At 33.9% G+C, this 20,984-nt stretch overlaps 1 non-coding gene across 1 annotated transcript; it reads right to left on the bottom strand.

The window, feature by feature from the left end:
• Positions 1 to 2,845: 2,845 nt before the first annotated feature.
• Positions 2,846 to 2,952, bottom strand: LOC121220489 (small nucleolar RNA R71). Its single transcript, XR_005917691.1, has one exon. It is a non-coding gene; the product is annotated as a small nucleolar RNA R71 (small nucleolar RNA).
• Between the last annotated feature and the right edge of the window lie 18,032 nt (positions 2,953 to 20,984).

The raw sequence follows: 20,984 nt of genomic DNA, 5'->3' as shown, positions 1-20,984 counted from the left end.
CATTTGTGCGAATTACTATAACCGGGCTATGTCCCGAAGGCATTTGAACGAGGAGCTATATCCGGTTAAATTCCGAAGGTACGTGATTTGGGAATGAATGAACTTGCTGTAAAATTCCAGGTAATACTCTCGAAACATCCCAACATTGAGGTATGTTTCGTATGTGCTTGAATTTAGTTGAGCCCTTACAAATAAGTATTCGCTCAGTTGATAAACGAGCTACCGGCCTTTGGCTGAGTTGATCTTTTGTGTATGTACATAAGGGTTGATAATGTGAAGCAAGTACGATATCGTAAATTTGTGCATATGAAATTATCCGTTTAGCTATATGAATGCTATACTTTTGTTGTGCTGGAATTCCTTGCTCAAAACTTACTAAGCATAAATTGCTTACTCCGTTTCATTGCTCCTCTGTTTTATAGATTTGGTTCTCCAGCTATCGGACTCGGGATCTTGAGGTCAAAGTCGCCCACACTATCAAAGCCCCCTTTTGGTACAATTTTGGTTGAACTTCGAAATGGCATGTATAGGACTACCCGTTTGTTGTGGGTCGTGGACCCTTTGGACTTGTATAAATTTTGGATAGCCATGCGAAAATGGCTTATATGTGTTTGAGTATATTGTTATAATCATTTGGTGTGGATATGCTTGACAAGGATTGGCCATGGGGATGGTTAATCACTTTCATAAATTGTGCTATTTATGCAAAAAGGGCTAGTTGAATCATGGAAAGCATGAAATAGGTAAAGTCTACCTTAAAGGCAGATGCTGACAGCAGCAGTGATGTAGATTTGGAAAATCACTAAAAATAGTAGGAAGGGAATTAAATAGTGAATAAATTATGTAAACAAACCTTGATGAATCTACTTTCATAGGAAAGTAACGAAACCATCATACAGATAGTATGTTAAGAGATATTCAGGTTCTCGTGAGACAGGGCCAGAACGGTTTCTGGATTTCCTGTTCCGACTTTGGAAATTCATTACAAATTAACCAGAGATAATTAGGAGTCATACCATATATGAATAGATTCCTCTCTGAGTCTAGTTTCTATAGAAACAAACGGCATCAGTATTGGAGCCCTGTACAAGGAGATATCCAAGTCGTAATGCGCAAAGGTCAGGGTAGTCAATCCCTGTAACATGGGAGACTTTGACTAATAAACTGTACTAATTGGCCCGACCAAAAATTCTAGAAAAAAATATGTAGATGGGCATATGAGTCTAGTTTCAGGGAAAAATCACAAAACTGATTTTCGAGTTGTGAAACTCAAGATATGATTTTTAAAGCGACTAGTACGCAGATTGGCAGTGTCTGAGAAATATTTTTATAAGGGGTTTAAAGTCTATTAACACCTCGTGTTCGACTCCGGTGTCGGTCTCGGGTTCGGGGTGTTACAGTGTTAGGTTGATTTCATTTCGTCCACTTAAGTTATTAAAATTATGTTTGTGTTGATATAGGTCTTGGTAAATTGTTTGATTAAGTAAAACCATGATTAAGTTATTCTTGCATTACTATTGTAAGGTAAATAATGAATTAATTATTAATCATATTGAAATTTTAATTAATTGACATGATACTGAATCAGTGCATGTTTAATCTTCTAAGATAGCTGAGGATTAAATTAGCGACAGTATTAAACGGTACATTAGCCTTGCATAACTTGCAAGATTATTGTGATTAAATTGTTTCAATGTAGGTATATATTGTTACCTCACTTAATCTTTTACTTGCTTATTAAAATTGATTAATTGTTTGAATTGGCATAGTAATATGTTCAAGGGATTAGTTAATTTTGTAAGTCTGTATGTGCTATATAGTTAACAAAGTACCAAGTTACCGTGAATTATTTCGTAACAACATGAAAATTGTTTTAATAATATTAAGGTAAGAAATGTGATTAATCTAACACAATTATGTCATATTAATTAAAATCATCTTGCAAAACCATGCATTGGAACTTTTATTTTTATTTGATTTTTTTTACTTAGTTAAATTTTAGTTCTTAGTCATTTCCTCAAAATCAAAATATTTTTAATCACCAAAGTGTTTTTAATTGCATTTCATAAATATTTTCTTATACAATCCCTGTGGGTATGATAAGTCGACATTTACTTGTCACTTTATTACTTGTTGCGATTGTGTACAATTACACATTTCCATAGATCCAAGTTTTTGACGCCGTTACCGGGGACTGTTTTAAAAGTCATTATTTGTGAATTTATTAATTTTACATTTTGGTTTATTTTTCTGTTCAATTTTAACTTAGTTAATTTTTTCTGTGTTGTTTCAGGTGTTTATAAGTATTGATCGAATTATCGATTTACTCCCCATAGACCCTGAAATTGAAAGAACTTTTTGACAACGAAGAAGACAAGCAAGTCAGAAAAGGACCGAAGAGATGAACTTCGAAAATCCAAATCAAGGAAATAGAGCCAACCCTGCTCAAAATCCTATCCTTATTACTGATGATAGGGATAGAAATATAAGAAATTATGCCGTGCCAGTGTTTCATGATCTTAATCCGGGTATTAAGAGACCCAAAATTGAGGCACAACAATTTGAGCTGAAGCCAATCATGTTCCAGATGCTTCAGACAGTGGGTCAATTTAATGGAATGCCTACCAAAGATCCTCACCTTCACTTTAGACTGTTTATGGAGGTGAGCGATTCTTTTATGTTAGCCAGAGTACCCGAAGATGCACTACAATTAAAGTTGTTCCCATATTCACTGAGGGACAGAGGTCGAGCCTGGTTGAACTCATTGCCACCACATTCCATTACCACATGGCAAGAGTTAGCAGAAAGATTCCTCATGAAGTATTTCTTGCCTAGCAAGAATGCTAAGTTGAGGGACGAGATCACTACTTTCCAACAAATGGATGATGAGTCCTTGTATGAGGCATAAGAAAGGTACAAAGATTTACTACGGAAGTGCCTTCATCATGGAATCCCATATTGCATTCAACTTGAGACATGCTATAATGGTCTCAATGCTCACACGAGAATGGTAGTGGACACTTGTGCTCTCCTTTCTAAGTCTTATAACGAGGCTTATGAAATCATTGAGAGGATTGCCAGCAACAATTATCAATGGCCAACCAATTAAGCAGCGTCAAGAAGACGAGTTGTTGGAATACATGAAGCGGACACTCTCACTTCACTTCCATCTCAAGTATCCTCAATTTCATTGATGCTTAAAAATTTTACCACTAATAGGTTTAATAATTTTGCAGCTCAGCCACCGAATCAATTTGAAAATGTAGCCTGTGTTTATTGTGGGAAAGGGCATTCGTTCAAAGAATGTCCATCAAACCCAGAATCCGTGTATTACATGGGTAACCGGAACTAAAACTGAGGAAGGCAAGGATTTCAATACAATTTCTATAACCTATCTTGGCTAAACTACCCTAATTTCTCTTAGAGTAAGTAAGGGGCTAGACCTAGTAACACTTATGCCCAACCTAGACCGACCCAGCCACCTATTTTTACCCAACAAGTTCAAAAGAAATCTCAAGATGAATCTTCTAATGACCTAGGAAACTTGTTGAAGGCATACATAGCCAAAAATGATGCCTTAATCCAAAGCCAAGAAACCACACTGAAAAACTTAGAGAACCAAATGGGCCAACTTGCAACTGAACTTAGGAATCGATCACAAGGTGCTTTGCCTAGTGATACAGAGAATCTAAGAAATCTATGGAAAGAGCATTTTCAAGCATTGACATTGTGGAGTAGAAAGACATTAAAGCCCAATGTTGTCGAAGTTCAAGAAGAGCCAGCTGATGCTTAAGATTTAGTGGAAGTTCAACCAAGTGTTGAAATTCCAGCTTCACCAGAACTAGAATATGCAAAACCTGATAAGGTAATTTCTGAACTGGTCAATTCTGATAAACTAACAATTTCATTAGATGCAAAATTGTCACAAAAGATGAATCAACCAATCCCTCAAAGACTTTAGAAGCAGAATCGGGAAGTCCAGTTCAAGAAGTTCTTAGACGTACTCAAGCAACTTCATATCAACATTCTGTTGGTAGAAGCACTTAAGCAGATGCCAAACTACGTCAAATTCATGAAGAATATCTTGCCTAAGGAAGGAAGACTTGGAAATCTGATACGGTAGCCTTGACGAAAGAATGCAGTGCATATCTTCAAGACAAACTGCCCCTAAAGTTGAAGGATTCTGGATGTTTTACCATACCTTGCAACATTAGATCAACTTATTATAGAAGGCACTATGCGATTTGGGTGCGAGAATCAACTTGATGCCCATATCCATATTCAGAAAGTTGGGGATAGGTGAAGTTAGACCTACTACAGATACACTTCAATTAGCATATCGATCTTTAGCACATCCAAAAGGAAAAATCGATGATGTATTGGTATGTGTAGATATATTTATTTTCCCTGCTGACTTTGTTATTCTAGACTTTGAAGCAGATAAAGAGGTGTCAATCATCCTAAGAAGGCCTTTCCTAGCAATTGGAAGGACCCTTATTGATGTGCAAAAGGGCGAGTTTACTATACTTGTTCAGGACGATCAGGTAGCGTTTAATGTTTTTAAGTTTATGCAATTTCCTGACACAGTTGATGATTGTTCTGTAGTATTTGAGTTAGAGGAATTAGTCATGGAAAATGAACTCAAATTTTTTGAGGACCCATTGGAGAAAATTTTGATGTCAGACCCTCCAAGTGATGAAGAGGAGGAGGAATACTTAGCTTTGCTAGAAGCTAATCAAAAGGGATTTAATCCACAATCCCACTTTAATTCCTTGTAGTTAGGAAGTAGGGATTATGCCCAACTAAAAGCATCAATTGAGGAGCCACCTAAATTAGAACTCAAGCTACTTTCTTCACATTTAAAATATTTTTATTTAGGTAACGTTTCTACTTTGCTTGTGATTGTTTCAGTAGAATTGACCAAAGAGCAAGAAGAGAAACTCATACTAGTGTTGAAACAATTCAAGAAGGCTATCAGATGGACCATAGCTGATATTCATGGCATTAGTCCATCTGTATGCATACACAAGATTGTCTTGGAATACGGCGAGAAAGGGACAATTGATGGACAACGAAGACTGAACCCTATCATGGACGTGGTAAAGAAAGAAATCATTAAGTGGTTAGATGCGGGTATAATTTATCCCATCTCAGATAGTTCAGTGGTAAGTCCAGTCTAGTGTATGCTGAAGAAAGGAGGTATCATTGTCGTAGAGAATGAAAACAATGAGTTGATACCAACTAGAACGGTTACGGGATGGAAAATTTGCATCGATTACCAGAAGTTGAACAAGGTAACTAGGAAAGATCACTTTCCTTTGCCGATCTTGGATCAAATGCTGGATAGACTTGTGGGGCGGGACTATTACTATTTTCTCGATGGATACTCAGGGTATAATCAGATTACACTAGCACTGGAGGATCAACACAAAACAACATTCACGTACCCGTACGGTACATTTGCATTTAGATGCCTGCCATTTGGTTTATGTAATACACCTGCTACATTTTAAAGATGTATGATGTCTATTTTTACTGACATGGTTGAGAAGTATTTGGAAATGTTTAGAGATGATTTTTCAGTGTTTGAAGACACGTATGATGATTACTTAGCCAATCTAGCTAAGGTACTAAGGTAGTATGAAGAAACAAACCTCGTACTTAACTGGGAAAAGTGTCATTTCATGGTATGAGAAGGTATTTTTCTAGGGCATCAGATAAAGAGACATAGGATCGAGGTAGGTAAAGCAAAGATAGATGTTATTGAGAAACTCCCTCCTCCAACATCTGTAAAGGGTGTTAGGAGCTTTTCGGGCCATGCTAATTTCTATCGGAGATTTATCAAGGACTTCTCCAAAATTGCTAAACCAATTTAGGAGACCACTTGTCTAGATTGGAGCCGCAATAAGGGACTTCTCCACTTATACCCATTTAGGAGACATTCCCAAATGAGCACACACTTAAGGTAAATTATATCCATAATACCTCTTGGTTTGCTAATTTTGCTAACTATTTAGCTTGTAGTTTGATGTCAATTGATAAGACATATCATCAAAAGAAAAAGTTGCTTCACAATGTGAAGTACTATTTTTGGGAAGAACCATACTTGTTCAAAAAGTATGCAGATCAAATGATCAGGAGATGCGTGGCAGAATTTGAAGTTCCTAAGATTTTATATCATTGCCACATAGCTCTGAGTGGGGGACACTTTGGAGGTACACGTACTGCAGTTAAAGTATTGCAAGCCGAATTCTTTTGGCCAGCACTATTTAAAGACGTATATGCCAACATAAAGAGTTGTGATCGATGCTAGAGGGTTGGAAACATCACCAACAGAAATGAGATTCCCTGGACAAATATCATTGACGTAGAATTATTCAATGTTTAGGGTATTGACATTTTCGGTCCTTTCCCTCCATCTTTTGGTCACAAGTGCATATTGGTAGCAGTAGACTACGTGTCTAAGTGGGTTGAGGTCGAGGCATAACCAACAAACAATGCCAAGGTTGTGATGAAGTTTTGCAGAAACATGTGTTCATAAGGTTTGGAACTCCTAGGGCCATTATTAGTGATGAGGGGTCCCATTTTGTTAACAAAGTTGCCACAGTTTACCATCCACAGACAAATGGGCAAGATGAATTGGCAAACAAAAAGATAAAAGGCATACTCGAGAATGTAGTTTGCTTGAATCGATGAGATTGGTCTAAAAGACTGGACGATGCTTTATAGGCCTACAAGACAGCATACAACACCTTTAGGGATGTCACCCTATAGGTTGGTTTTTGGGAAAGCCTGTCATCTGCCCTTGGAGTTAGAACACAAAGCTTACTGGGCTCTCTAACAACTCAACTTGGATCTTAAGATTGCTAAAGAGAAAGTTCTAAATGTTCTCATACACGAATGCCAAACTATTCAAAGGACTTAAAAGATGGCATGACAAGCACATTCGAGTTCGAGAATTTGAAGCAGGTTAGCAAGTCTTGTTATTTAATTCCAGATTAAGGTTCTTTTTAGGTAAGTTAAAATTAAGTTGGTCTGGTTCGTTTACGATTCACCAAGTTTTTCCATATGGAGTTGTCGAACTTCAAGGTCAGGGAGGTAATTTTTGAGTTAATGCTCGATACTTAAAACATTACCAAGGAGATAAAATAGAGTGGCATAAAGTCTCATTCATTTTATCAGATACTTAATCTCTCTAGTTTTCTTTTAAATAAATGATTTAGGGTATATTTTCAAAATTAGTATGTTAAAATAAAATTGTCTAGGAAATTGGAAATTCAGCGGGACCGCTTGTGACCCCTCCAATCTTTCTTGGGAATTGATTTTAGCAAAATCTCCGAGAAATTATTCCCTAAATGGCAAAATAAATTTTTAGTTTTTCAAATAAAAGGGTCAATTTTGATCCAAGTTTTAATTGTAGCTCAATTTTCAAATTTTCTTTTAAGTCTAGGTACTAAAATTTTCTTTTCAAATTTGGTTGCTCTTTTTGTAAATATTAAAAATTAGCTGTCTCTTTTTGAAAATATTTATAAAGGCAGCTAAAATAAAGGTTTTTAATTTAATTTTTAATAAATAAGATGATAATAACTAATATATAATTATATTATAATACACATTAATTATTATCAACTTTGCATAGAATTAGGATTAGTTTATACTTGATAATATTTTAATTAATAGTTTTTATTTCAATAAATTAATAGTAAATAATATTTTAATATGCATCATGTTAATTATTACTTGTTATTAACTTCGTATGGAATTAGGACTTATAGTATTTTATTATTAAATCATTCTAAGAGTTCTAATTGAATCCCTGTCTCGATTCACTATAAATTCTACCAACTCTCTCCACCATTCACATCACCTTAACCAACTACACCAACATCCACCATCAGCACCCTTAGCAGCTTCATCACCTAGCAGCCACCCTTGTGCGTACCTCATGACTTGCTTCCTTGTGCACGTCGCTAGCCTACCCGACGCCATTGCTTGCTGCTTGCGCACACTACTGCTGTCGCTCATGCCAAGCCCTGCTACCCATACATGCACTCGCTCAACTCACCTACACGAGCACCAACCCAAAAATTGTTTCCTGTCATCACACCTGCCCGCACGCCCAGCTCCAAGCTGCTCTGCACATGCCATTGCCACTACCAGCTCCAGCCTGCGCGTGCCAGCACTGTCGCGCCTCATGTTTGCCTTGCACACACCACATGATCAATACACCTTCCAAACATCCCTAAACGGACCTCTTTAGCTTTATATTTATTTTCTAAGTTTTTTCCCATACAAAGGTGGTTAATCATGCCTCACAAAAGAACTTGTGCCTCTGTCCAAATTGAAGAATCATACAACAAGTTTCACTATAAAGAAGCCAAAGCGAGATACAATAGCGTTTTCAAGAATCAACAAATGCACCCTGAAAAATACTTTACATTGAAAGAAAGCAACTATATCGATTTCATGGTGCGCATTCAAAAAATTGTTGAAACTCTTAATTGGGAGCTATATTGTGAGAAATGACCTGGTGCAGATGAAGAGTTAGTTCGTGAATTTTATACGAATTTGACCTCAAGCGAATTAACGGAAGTTTCTGTCCCAGGAATCAAGGTATCAATAAGCTCAAACACTATTAATGAATCCTTTGAATTACATGATTTTGAAGACGATGAATATTCTTCTTTGATTAGAAATATTGAGGCTGAAAAATTAGAAGAAATTTTCAAGGAACTTACAGTTTCAGGTTCTAAGTGGACGATGTCAAAGCATGGAACTCATACTTTTCGTAAAGAATATTTGACACCAATAGCGAAGGTATGGTTCTATTTCATTTGATTCGGCCTTATGCCTATTTCACATGGGACTACATTTTCATTAGAGTGAATGGTCTTGTTATACTCGATTTTAATTACAAAGACCATTGATGTGGGAAAAATCATTCAAAGAGAAATGAGAAATTGTGCTGTTAGACATTTCGGCCCAGCTTACTTTCCCTTTATGATAACAATTTTATGCTTGAAAGCTAAAATTCTTGCAAAAATAAAGAAGACAGGTTATAGCCAGGGCACAATCATAAATTGGGACCTCTACCGAATAGCTAGAGATTCAATTCTACAGCAACAAGTTGGAAAGAGCGAGGATCTCGAAGAAGAAGAATAAGATCCTATAGAAATCGAACCAATGCAGTTAGCTGAAATCCCTGATAAGGTAGAACCAATGGAACCAATAACCAAACTTGACATGGCAACCTCAACATTCAAAACTCAATCGCCTTGCCAAGATCTTCGAGATGAGCTGTCAAAGTTGATGGACATAATGCAACATATGCAGTGGAAACAATAAGCTTACTAGAGATATTAAAAAATACTGGATGACTCAATGAGAAGCGCTCGAGATGACCCATTTATTTTTGTGCTTGATTTTCCAGATTTTATATTTGAACCATGGAGTCCAATATCGAAGAGGGAACGGAGCAGTTCATGGAAAAACAAAGATTATAGAGCAAAAGGTGAGTCAAATTCTGAGGGATCTGCAAATAAATAAGAATGAGGGGATCTTGACTTTATTTCATTTCCTTTCCTAGGTTATTTAATGTTTTAGGATTAGGTTCTATTAGGATTTTTATTTCTCGCATAATAAAATAAGAGGTGGAAATCATAAAGAAAAACAAACAAATTGCAACATTAGAAGTGTGACAATAGATATGTACATGTCTAGGATTGGATCTAGAGAGAGCTTGGTACGTAAGCAGTCAAACTAACTCACCTCCTCTTTTCCAGAATCCTACCTGGTGTATAGTATTTATTCACTTCTAACAATGAGGACATTGTTCATCTTAAGTAGAGGGGACCAAAAAATTGAAATTATTTCCTTTTAGAATAAAATTTTCTTTTAATTATGATTAGGTTATATTTTGTTCAAAGAATTTGAAATTTTGTTAAGTATGCTAAATTTCAGTATGAATAAAGTTCTATTATTTCAATAATTGTATGTTAGCTGAATTGTGACATAAATGTACTCTTAATCAAGTATGTAAATCATATTATAAAATTTTTAGTTCCTTAAGAAAGCTAGGCATGCATGAAAGTTTAAGTCTCTCGAATTGACTTAGTAATTTCTTAAGGCAAAATCCTATGAAGCATGGAATGTTGAAAATGATTTAGGAAAATTTTTGTTTAAACCATTTGAGCCTTTCAAGCTAACCTTAATAAATTTTTATCCGTTGAAACCCAACTTTGAGACTATATGGCCTAATTTTATTTGAACCTTTGCAATATTTAGCTATCACTTTTCTCAGTACTATTTAGAACATTGTTCGAAAATAAGTTTGGGGGAGTTGAAAGGAAGTATCAAATGCTCAAAATATTGTAGTACATACAATAAAATGCTCGTGTAAAAAAAAGAGAGAGTATATGCACTCGAAAGAAAAATAAGTTGGTGTATTGAAGGGAGTTATTCCGAAAGTCTGATTCAAGCTGTGTCTAGGGTTTTTAGCCTAAATTTATCTATCTTTTACCTACCCCTAGCCTAGCCATGTTACAACCTATTGAAAGACCTATTGATTCAAGTTTATGTGCTACCTATATTAGTGGAGATAAATTGCTATGTCCAACATATGAAGGCATAAATTACACTTAATGATTGAAGCTTAATCTTAAATAAGGGAATAAAGTCGAATTGGTAGGGGTTTAGCATGCCTTTATTGAGAAAACATTTAGTCTATTTTTTCTATCATAATAATTATTCAGATTAATTTGAATGACATGTATACTTCAGTAGCCTAAATCTCAAAATTTTTATTCTTGAGCATAAGTATGCTAAATTCATAATTTTGATAAGAATTTTTTCTGAAGCAATTTTTCAAAGATGTTTCCAAGAAATTATTTTCAATTTGTGCATTACTCGGGACAAGCAATGAATTAAGTTTGGGGTGTAGAAACACAAAAATATATATACTTTTTCATGCCCTTTTTAACTTAAATTCTTGTCGAAAATATAATATAATTATAAAATAATTAAATTGTACTTAAATTATTAACATATTAAATTTTAATTAATTTTATAATAAATTTTCATAAATTTTGATTTAATTTCAACAAATTTGCACAAAGGGTGAAAATTGGCTCGACAGACACTATTAAAAGCGCAAAACCAGGAAGCGATTTTTGAAGCATCGAGGCGAATTAATATCTTAACCTAAGACGGTCCAATTGATGAGTTTTAATACATAATATAATTAATTTTAATTTTAATCCAATTTATTTTGGGTTAAATTATTATTATTAATTAAATTATGAAAAAAGGTCCAATTGTGCTAAACTGAAAGTTTTAATCCAAAACTGTCCAACATGCTGACCCAATCAGCTTGAATTAGCTTATTATTTGACTTGCAAATCAGCCCTTGAATTTTCCTTGAAATTGCATTCAAACCCCTCTAGTTATCAAGCTTTTGTAGATTTACCCCTAGCTAAATTTAGCAAGTTTGGAACATTCAAACTTTCCACATGTGTGACAGGGCAAGGGGGTCTATGGCTGCTAATTTTTTTGCTATTTTTAGCAGCCAATCTCACCTATAAATACCCCCTTTGCTACTCATTTCAACACATCTCTCACACCTTTAATTCCACACTTCTCTATCATTTTCTCTCTTCCAAGCCTTCCTTTGCTTTCCATTTTTCCGTTCCATTCCCTTGTCAATTTCCCTCTTGGAAAAGAGCCCTTCAACCACCATTGGTAGCATCATTAAAGTGCTTGTAGAAGCCTCGGTTCAACAAGAATGAGCGAATAAGGAGGAGCGGAGCAAACTAGTCAAATTTCAGAGAAACACTGGATTTGATTCTAGTTTCCTATCATTTAACTTTTATTGTTGTTCTTATGAACATGTCTATGATTATTTGTTATGTTTTTATTTTAAATTTAATTAACATGACTTAAATTTAATTCGTGTTAGGTTGATTGCATTTCGTCCACTTAAGTTATGAAAATTATGTTTGTGTTGATATAGGTCTTGGTAAATTGTTTGATTAAGTAAAACCATGATTAAGTTATTCTTACATTACTATTGTAAGGTAACTAATGAATTAATTATTAATCGTATTGAAATTTTAATTAATTGACACGATACTTAATCAGTGCATGTTTAATCTTCTAAGATAGCTGAGGGTTAAATTAGCGACGGTATTAAATGGTACATTATCCTTGCATAACTTGCAAGATTATTGTGATTAAATTGTTTCAATGTAGGTATATATTGTCACCTCACTTAATCTTTTACTTTCTTATTAAAATTGATTAATTTTTTGAATTGGCATAGTAATATGTTCAAGAGATTAGTTAAGTTTGTAAGTCTGTATGTGCTATAGTTAACAAATTACCAAGTTGTCATGAGTTATTTTGTAACAACATGAACACTGTTTTAATAATGTTAAGTTAAGAAATGTGATTAATCTAACACAATTATGTCATCTTTATTAAAATAATATTTTGCAATCGTGCATTGGAATTTTTATTTTTATTTGATTTTATTTTACTTAGTTAAATTTTAGTTCTTAATAACTTCATCAAAATTAAAATTTTAGTTTTTAATTGCATTTCATAAATATTTTCTTATACAGTCCCTGTGGGTATGATAACTCGACATTTACTTGTCACTTTATTACTTGTTCCAATTATGTACACTTGCACATTTTACAAGATCAATCACATACATTTAATAACAACAATATTCAATAAATCATCAAATACAAGTCATGAATCATGTTTATCATGAATTACAAACAATTTTGAGTCTTATTCAAGTTTAGGAAAGCTCTTAAGGTAACCCAAGTACAAATATGGACTAAATTACAAAATTTGAAACAAATAGGGAAAAATCATAAAATAGGGTCACACGGCTGTGTGACAAGCTGAGGCTGTGTAGTGCTAGATCACATGGTCGTGTGCCAAAACTATGTTACAAGCTGAAGCCTTGAAAGATGGAGTCACATGGTTGTGTCACCATGTCGTGTAACAAATTGAAGCCATCTGGACCTAAATGCAAAATTTCCAACAAAAAGTCACATGGCCGTGTTCTGGACCATGCGACAAATTGAAACTGTGTGCCAAAATTTATTGACCAAATGAACAATACCACATGGGTGTGTGGCCAGCCTTTGTGACTAACTGATGTTGTGTTCACCCAAAGCTTCCCAATCAACACAGAGCACACGACCGTGTCCCAAGCCCATGTGTAATACACGGTTGTGTACTAACCTGTGTGTGTCATAATGTGTCTTATAATGGAAGTCACAAACATCAAATACTTACTTAAGCCATAAACATGCCATTGACCATTCATAAACCTATTCAAAATGCACAAAATATGTTATTTTCCTAGCTCTAACCAATATTCCATAAGGCAGCATCACAAACATAAAACAACACCAAAATTTAGTTCAATTAATGCCAAAATAGTAGGTGACCATACATACACCCATTACACAAGCAAGATACAACTATTAATCATCCAAACATGACAAAAAATGACAAGTCTATAACTTTCAAATTTGTTACCAAAACTAATTCACATACCATTCTTAAAAATCTAATTCAATCATAAAGCTTTTAAGCCACCTTCACCAACACAATCATACATGTTTAAACATCATATTTCATGACCAAACATGCCAAATTTTCATGTTAATCTATCACATTTTCCATACTTATCAATCATCTTCAAAGTCATCACTTCAAACCATAATCAACCCTATAATAATGCCAATATGCAAACATAGTATATAAACACTTGCTATTAAAAATTTTTTATACAATTCAACCCTTATTACATGCCACATAATCAAAATATAACATTTTCAAAGTCTACCAAAAAGTGGCTGGACAGTGCGATCTTCAAGTTGATCCGATCGCCGAGTTCTGGAAAACGATAACTATAAGAAATAGGAAAAGAAACAGAGTAAGATTCAGTTGAGCTTAGTAAGTTCATAGGTTGAAAACAATATAGCATATCTTAACATCCAAGTTTAAATAACAAAATAATTTACTAACATTTTATCTTGTTACCATAAATCGTATCAATAGGTGAGTTCATCACATTCAAGTCATAAAATTTTCCAAACTATAAAAGTTGATTCAATACCATTTCAAGTCATCATATGAATCAATACAAATACACTTTCAAATAACTCATCTATATTCTATCACAATACACGTGGTAGCTAGTCACCAAGCCTTTTAATAACAATAATTCAACACGATGAACTTTAATGAATAAAAATACTCGGTCATCCACCTAAAACACGCCAGAATGTTCAAACGAGCTAATCCATCCAAGAACATGCCTGGACACTGAGTGCCAAGCCCGAAGGATAATATCCTTCTAGAAACACGCCTGGGAACTAAGTGTCACTCCCAAAGGCTACACATCCTCCCTCAGAAACACACTTGAATCACTGTAAATATAACTCGGTAATCAATAACAAATTTAGGATTCTGTTACATTTAATGAACAAATAAACATATCATTTTTCATTGTCTCAGCTCATATACAACATGCAAAATAACTCTATTGGCATGCCAATCGTATCCTATCTCACGTTCATTCGGGCTCAAAACATGTAACAATTTATCACTTTTCAATCAAGTCCTTTTTATCACCTTTGTATCAATTAAAAATTTTAAGTTCATATCCAAACAATTCAATTATACAATTCATGCATAACTATTAATAAAATATATAAAGAATTACACCATATGAACTTACCAAGGAATAACAACAATAGAAGAATTTCAATGACTAATCTGTTATTTTTCCTTTTCCTCGATTATCAATCAATTTTTGATTTATACAGTAATTTATTTCTAATTATCAGTCATAAATACATTATAATAGCTTATTTAATGCATGTGACCACTTATTATCATTTTTTTCAATTTCCCCAAAGTTTTGTACATTATTCAATTTAGTACCTAAAATTGTAACAAGATTATTTTTCACAATTAAACCAAAAAACTTAAATTTGAATTCATTATCATCCCTTAACATCTCCCAAGTAACTAAATTTACTATAATTTGATGCCATTTTCAACATAATATCATTTTAGTCCTTAAACTCAAAACTAATTAAATTCACTTTGCAAAATAGTCATATTTCAACACAAAGCTTCAAACTCAACCATTAACATCCAAATAGCTTAAGAAATAACAATGGTAACTTCTCAAAACTTTGAAAGTGTCACAAAATATAGTCATTGGGCTTGGTAGATTAAGCTATAACGACCTTAAAAACATAAAACTTACGAAAAATAGACCTCAAATTAACCTACATGCACGATTGAAAGCTTGACCGAAGCTTAGTCTCCCTTAGAAATGGTTATTCGGTTGAGGCCAAGAAGAAATGAAAAAATTTGTGATTTCTTTTCTTTTTACATTTGTTAAACCTTTTATTTATTTACCATTATACCCTTAATTTCACATATTTTAATTCTAAAACATACATATATACCGTCCTCTAGCATAACTATGGATAAATTGCCATATAAAACCATTAAAATTTGTTTTTACTCTCAATTAGCATTTATTAGTTAATAGTGATTAACTTTGGCAGTTTTTACGGTTTAGTCCTTTTTCCTTAATTAACTAAATAGACATTAAAATTATTGAACCAAAATTTAATACGACACTCTAATAACACCATAAATATTAAATAAATAATATTTATGGACTCACTAATTGGAATTGTGATCTCAAAACCATTATTTCTGACATCATTGAAAACAGGCTGTTGCATAATTACATTTTTAATATTTATATTTATATTTTCCCCTTTTTCGCATAATAAAATTAAGTTAAATTCATGAATAATAGAATGTTGGATTATGGTATGCTCACCGAAAAATAAGAAGTGTGGCAATGTGAATGTGCATGTCTAGGATTGACTATGTCAATGAAAGACTTGGTATTTAAGCAGTCAAATAAGACTTACCTCCTGGTGCACAGTTATGTTTATTTTTTTCCCTTATGATTTATGTTTTTAAACAATGAGGACATTGTTTCTCTTTAGTCAAGGGACCATATTGTAATATGAGATAATTAATTTTTTCATAAAGGTATTTTTGAAGTGAAAATTGCTCAAAATTTAAAATTTTTTGCATTATAATGTTAGCTCTAGTGTATGCATAAATCCTTATTATTTCAAGAATTTGTATGCTAACTAAGTTATGATATGTATATAGATCTTAGTGATTGTGTATAAAGGCTACCATGAAAATTTTTAATTCCTTAGAAAATCTAAGCATTCATGAAAGTTTAAGTCATAAGAATTGATTTAGTAACTTCTTTGAGACAAAATCCTAGGAGGCATGGTAATTTAAAAATAATTTAGGCAAATTTTTGTTTGGACCATTTGAGCCTTTCAAGCCAACCTTAGTAATTATTTATTCCTTGAAGCCTTACTTTGAGTTATATGGTCTGTCTTTTTTTTTTCTAAACATTTCATTGATGAGCCATCCCTTATTTAATATTTATCTTTATTTGTCCCAAGCCTTAGACTCAGTTCATTTTGAATATTTTTGTGTTTAAGTTTAGCCTAAAATTTGTCTATCTTTTTTCTACCTTGACCCAAGCCATGTTACAACCTTGTTAAAGACCTATTAATTTAGATTTCTATGTCAACTACATTAGTGAAGAGGAATTACTTAGCTCAACATATGAAGACATAATTTAAACTTTAGGACTTTTGTTTAGCATTACTCGAGGGAAACAAAAAATTTGATTGGAGAGAATTTAAAGCACATTTATGAAAAGAAGGCATTCAATTTAGAATTTCTTATAGGACTCTAGTACTTGAGAAAATTTGGAAAATGTACATACTTGAGTTACATACTTGCAAAATTTAATTTGAGTATGATTTCACTAATACATGACTAGATGAAAAATTAATTATACTTAGTATGTTGCAATTATGTTGTTCTTACCTCTATAAAGTGTCATTGCTAGGGTCGAGCAATGAGTTAAGTTTGGGGTGTGATAACTCTAAAATATAGAGTTATCTTTAGCACTTTTTAAACTAATAATTCATGCAAATTTCAAATGTTTGATAAAAATTTTGGAGTTTCTGCTATAATTGTGTCTTATTAGCTGATACTATGAAGAATTTGCTAATTTTATCATTTTATACACTAAAACACACGATTTTTTGCAATTTTCATAACAACTGATGCACTGGAGGAAAAGGCAGTATAAAAGCTCACCTTTTTTTATGCTCAGTTTTGTAGCATTTCTACAGCATGAGCTATGGCTGATGTATGATCAACTTTGGATACCCAATTAAAGGAATAATGGACCTTTGAAATTCTTTTGACGTAACTCAAGAATTCGGACAACAAAATGGACAGCCTTCTAAGGAGGTAGGGAGTCAAACCATCCATTAAGAAAGAGAAGGCCCAACTGTCCATAGAGGTGCCCAAATCAGCCACACAAGAATTGGTAAAATATTTAAAATCAATCATAAAAACTCCTCATGTGGCCGTTCAACTCCCCTCCCCCTTTTAAGGTTTCTCTCCCATGAATGAAGCATAGAATAACCCAAAAATAGCAAAGTCATACATCCACTTTACTTAAAGCAAGGGCCAGCCATGGGAAGAGAGATCTTCAAGGCTCACATTTTGCTAAAGATAGCCAACCTCTTCAAGTATAAATACCCGTTAGCTATTCACTCATTTCATTCATCTCTTCTCCCATTCCCTATTCTTTCACTACCCATTTGAGAGGGAAACACAAGAGTTTGAGAGAAGTATTTCAGAAGTTCTTTGAGCAGCAAAATTGTAACCTCCCTAACTCAGCCCAGACGTTACAGTCAGATTCTGAAGGCTAAATTAGTCATTGAAATGGCCTAGTAAAATAATTATATTTTCAAAATGGTGTTTCTAGGTCATCTTCTTATCTTTGAAGAATAACTTAGCTTGTTTATCTTAATTTTACTGAAACATTAATCTTTAAGCCAAATTAGAACTAATGTCTAAATTGTAGTATCATTATGACATTTGAAAACTTGTATTATTTTCGATCAAGTGAGCTTTTAAAGTTTGAGTTTCGCAAAGGAAAAGTTCATTGTTTACAGATTTTATTTAAAAACATGCTTCTTGCTTGCTTAACCAAATTATTTAATTTAACTAGTTTCAAAGTTATCCAATGTATATGCAGAGTTCCAAAACAAACCAAATCCAAACCCATGCGTTAGAATATATAAAACTATACAAAACCAATAAAGCTTACAAAAAAAATCAAGTCTAAAATACTTTTTGAAAATCCAAGATGAATCCTCCAAATGTCGAGTATGAGTTCTAACCTCGCGGGTTATCTGTAAAAGAGTAGTCAAAAGGGTGAGCTATAAAGCTAAGTGTGAGTCATGACACATAAGTAACCAATACAGAAATAGTAAATACAACATACAAGGTAACAATATTGCAGTAGAGCATCAATCATAGTTCACAGAGTTTATAGGGTTTATGCTCATGCTCATGTACAATAGTACAATTTTATATAATGTAGTGAAAGTTCCTACCCACCCATCCGCTACACACCATAAGATTTTCTCGGAACTCATCTAGCCGTACACACCATAATAATTGCGAGTAAACCACCAGTAGATTGCAGATGAACTGCTAGTAAAGACTGCAGATAAACTGCCAGTAAATGTGTGGATAAACCACCAATAATATTGCAGATGAATCGCTAGAACTCCACACCAACATTAAATGCCTTCAGAACTCCACAGTCACCCAACCTTATGCAACAGATAGACATATCATGTGAATGACAAAATCAGTAACAATATTAACATGCTTTTAATCATGTAATCAATTTCAATTTAATGTTCAAGGCAAAATTAGTAAGCATGTGATAGAATCACGAGTCATGCTATAACAGAACAATAGCATTTAATAACAGCACACCCATATTGAGCCAGCAAAAATTAGATCTCATATACAATCGACTAAGTACCGAAATCACTTACATCAAATTCGGTCAAAACAGAATAACACATACATACATTCGACCATTGTAGAAAAGTCATTATACACATTCGCCCAATAGCAGATCATCCTAGTTACGACATACAAATAATCGATCAAGGCACAAAAGGGGTACACACAAATTTAACTGATCATAAATAAGGTATACACGCATTCAATCATCACAAAAAAATACACGATTCACTCATGGTTAGGACACACACCTTTAACCAGCACTAACAGTCCTCTAAAGCACTTTTATGATTCAAATCTGATTCGGTTCCTTCCAAATTTGTACCTTGATGTTAATAAAACACATAAGATCACACATTAGAATCAACTAAGCACCATAAAAAGATTTGGCCATGCCAGATCTGTGATAAGATCTATATAATCGATTCGCAAAACAGAAATAGGATGATCCCATTACAAAAATGAGCTATGCTCACTTACAAATTGAAAATGGAAAAGTCAGTGGAGATGTAAGCAACAGAGATGGGGATTCAACAAAGAACAGTGAAGATGATATCAGTTTGGATGAAATTAAAAGGAGGAGAGAGAAAAAAGAAAAGAAGATGTGATAGATGAGAAAATGAGAATGGTGGGAGAAAAGATTCGGCCTCAATGGAGAAAAGAAAAAAATAGAGAAGAGAAGAGAAGAGCAAAAGGGATGACACAAGAACAAAAGGGAGATAATTAAGGTTTGAGAGAAAAAAAAGCCTGAATAAAAAATAAATCATGCTATATACTAGGATTTAGAAGCATATGGACAACAATTAGGGTTTTGGAGCAAAATATAAGTTGCAAAATAATATGTATAGGAGAGGAATTGATCTCGAAACTCAAGGACAAAACTAGTAACATTTAACTATATAGTCAGAAACTAATTATATCTTGAAAGTACATAAAATTACAATAAAACTCGGGGTGTAACAACTGTTCCCTCCTTAAAAGAAATTTCATCCTCAAAATTTACCTGATCCGAACAGATGAGGATACTGTTGCCAAATCGAGTCTTCCAACTCCTATGTGACCTCTTCAGAGCTATGATTTTGCCACAAAACTTTAACCAATGGAATATATTTCTTTCTCAAATTTTTTACCTCACGATCAAGAATTTGCATAGGTTTCTCCTCAAAAGACAAATCTGGTCTCACCTCTATCTCCTCAATCGAAATGATATGAGATTTTTAAGATCGGTACCGTCTCAAGCTCTAAACATGGAACACATAATTCATATGCTCCAGCTCAGAAGTTAACTCCAACTGATAAGCCACCGATCCAATCCACTTAAGAATTCTGTAAGGCCCAATGAAACTTGGGCTCAACTTGCCCTTCTGTCCAAACCTCAGAAGCTTCCTCTATGGTGATACTTTCAGAATAAACCCGACCTCCGATACAAAATTCTACATCCTTTCTCTTTAGATCAGCATACAACTTCTTCCTATTCAAAGCCTTTTTTAGAGAATCTTGAATCAATCTAACCTTACCCTCAGTTTCCTGAACCAATTATGGACCCAAAATATTCCTTTCACCCAACTCAGTCCAACACAGAGGTATCTGACACTTACAAACATACAAAGCCTCATACGATGCCATCTATATGCTCGATTAAAAACTCTGATTGTACGCGAACTCATCTAACGGGAAGTGCTCCTTCCAACTACCTCTGAAGTCAATCATACAACTCCTTAACACGTCCTCCAAAACTTGAACAACCCGCTCTGTCTATCTATCTGTCTGCGAATGGAAAGTCGTATTGAATCCAGTCTAGCACCCAGTGCCTCATGCAGTTACTTCTAGAATCAAGATGTAAAAGGAGGATCACGATCAGAAATAGTTGATACCGGTACCCCATGCAGTCTCACAATCTCAAAAATATACAACTCAGAGAAAAATATGTACGAACCGGTAAGAAGTGAGTCGACTTAGTCAACCTGTCCCCTATCACCCAAATGGGATCTTTCTTA

The sequence above is a fragment of the Gossypium hirsutum genome, chromosome D08 (assembly GCF_007990345.1).
Source record: "Gossypium hirsutum isolate 1008001.06 chromosome D08, Gossypium_hirsutum_v2.1, whole genome shotgun sequence".
NCBI classification, from domain to species: domain Eukaryota; kingdom Viridiplantae; phylum Streptophyta; class Magnoliopsida; order Malvales; family Malvaceae; genus Gossypium; species Gossypium hirsutum.
Note: the sequence above shows the minus strand (reverse complement) of the source record. Positions and strands in the feature narration are given on the sequence as shown.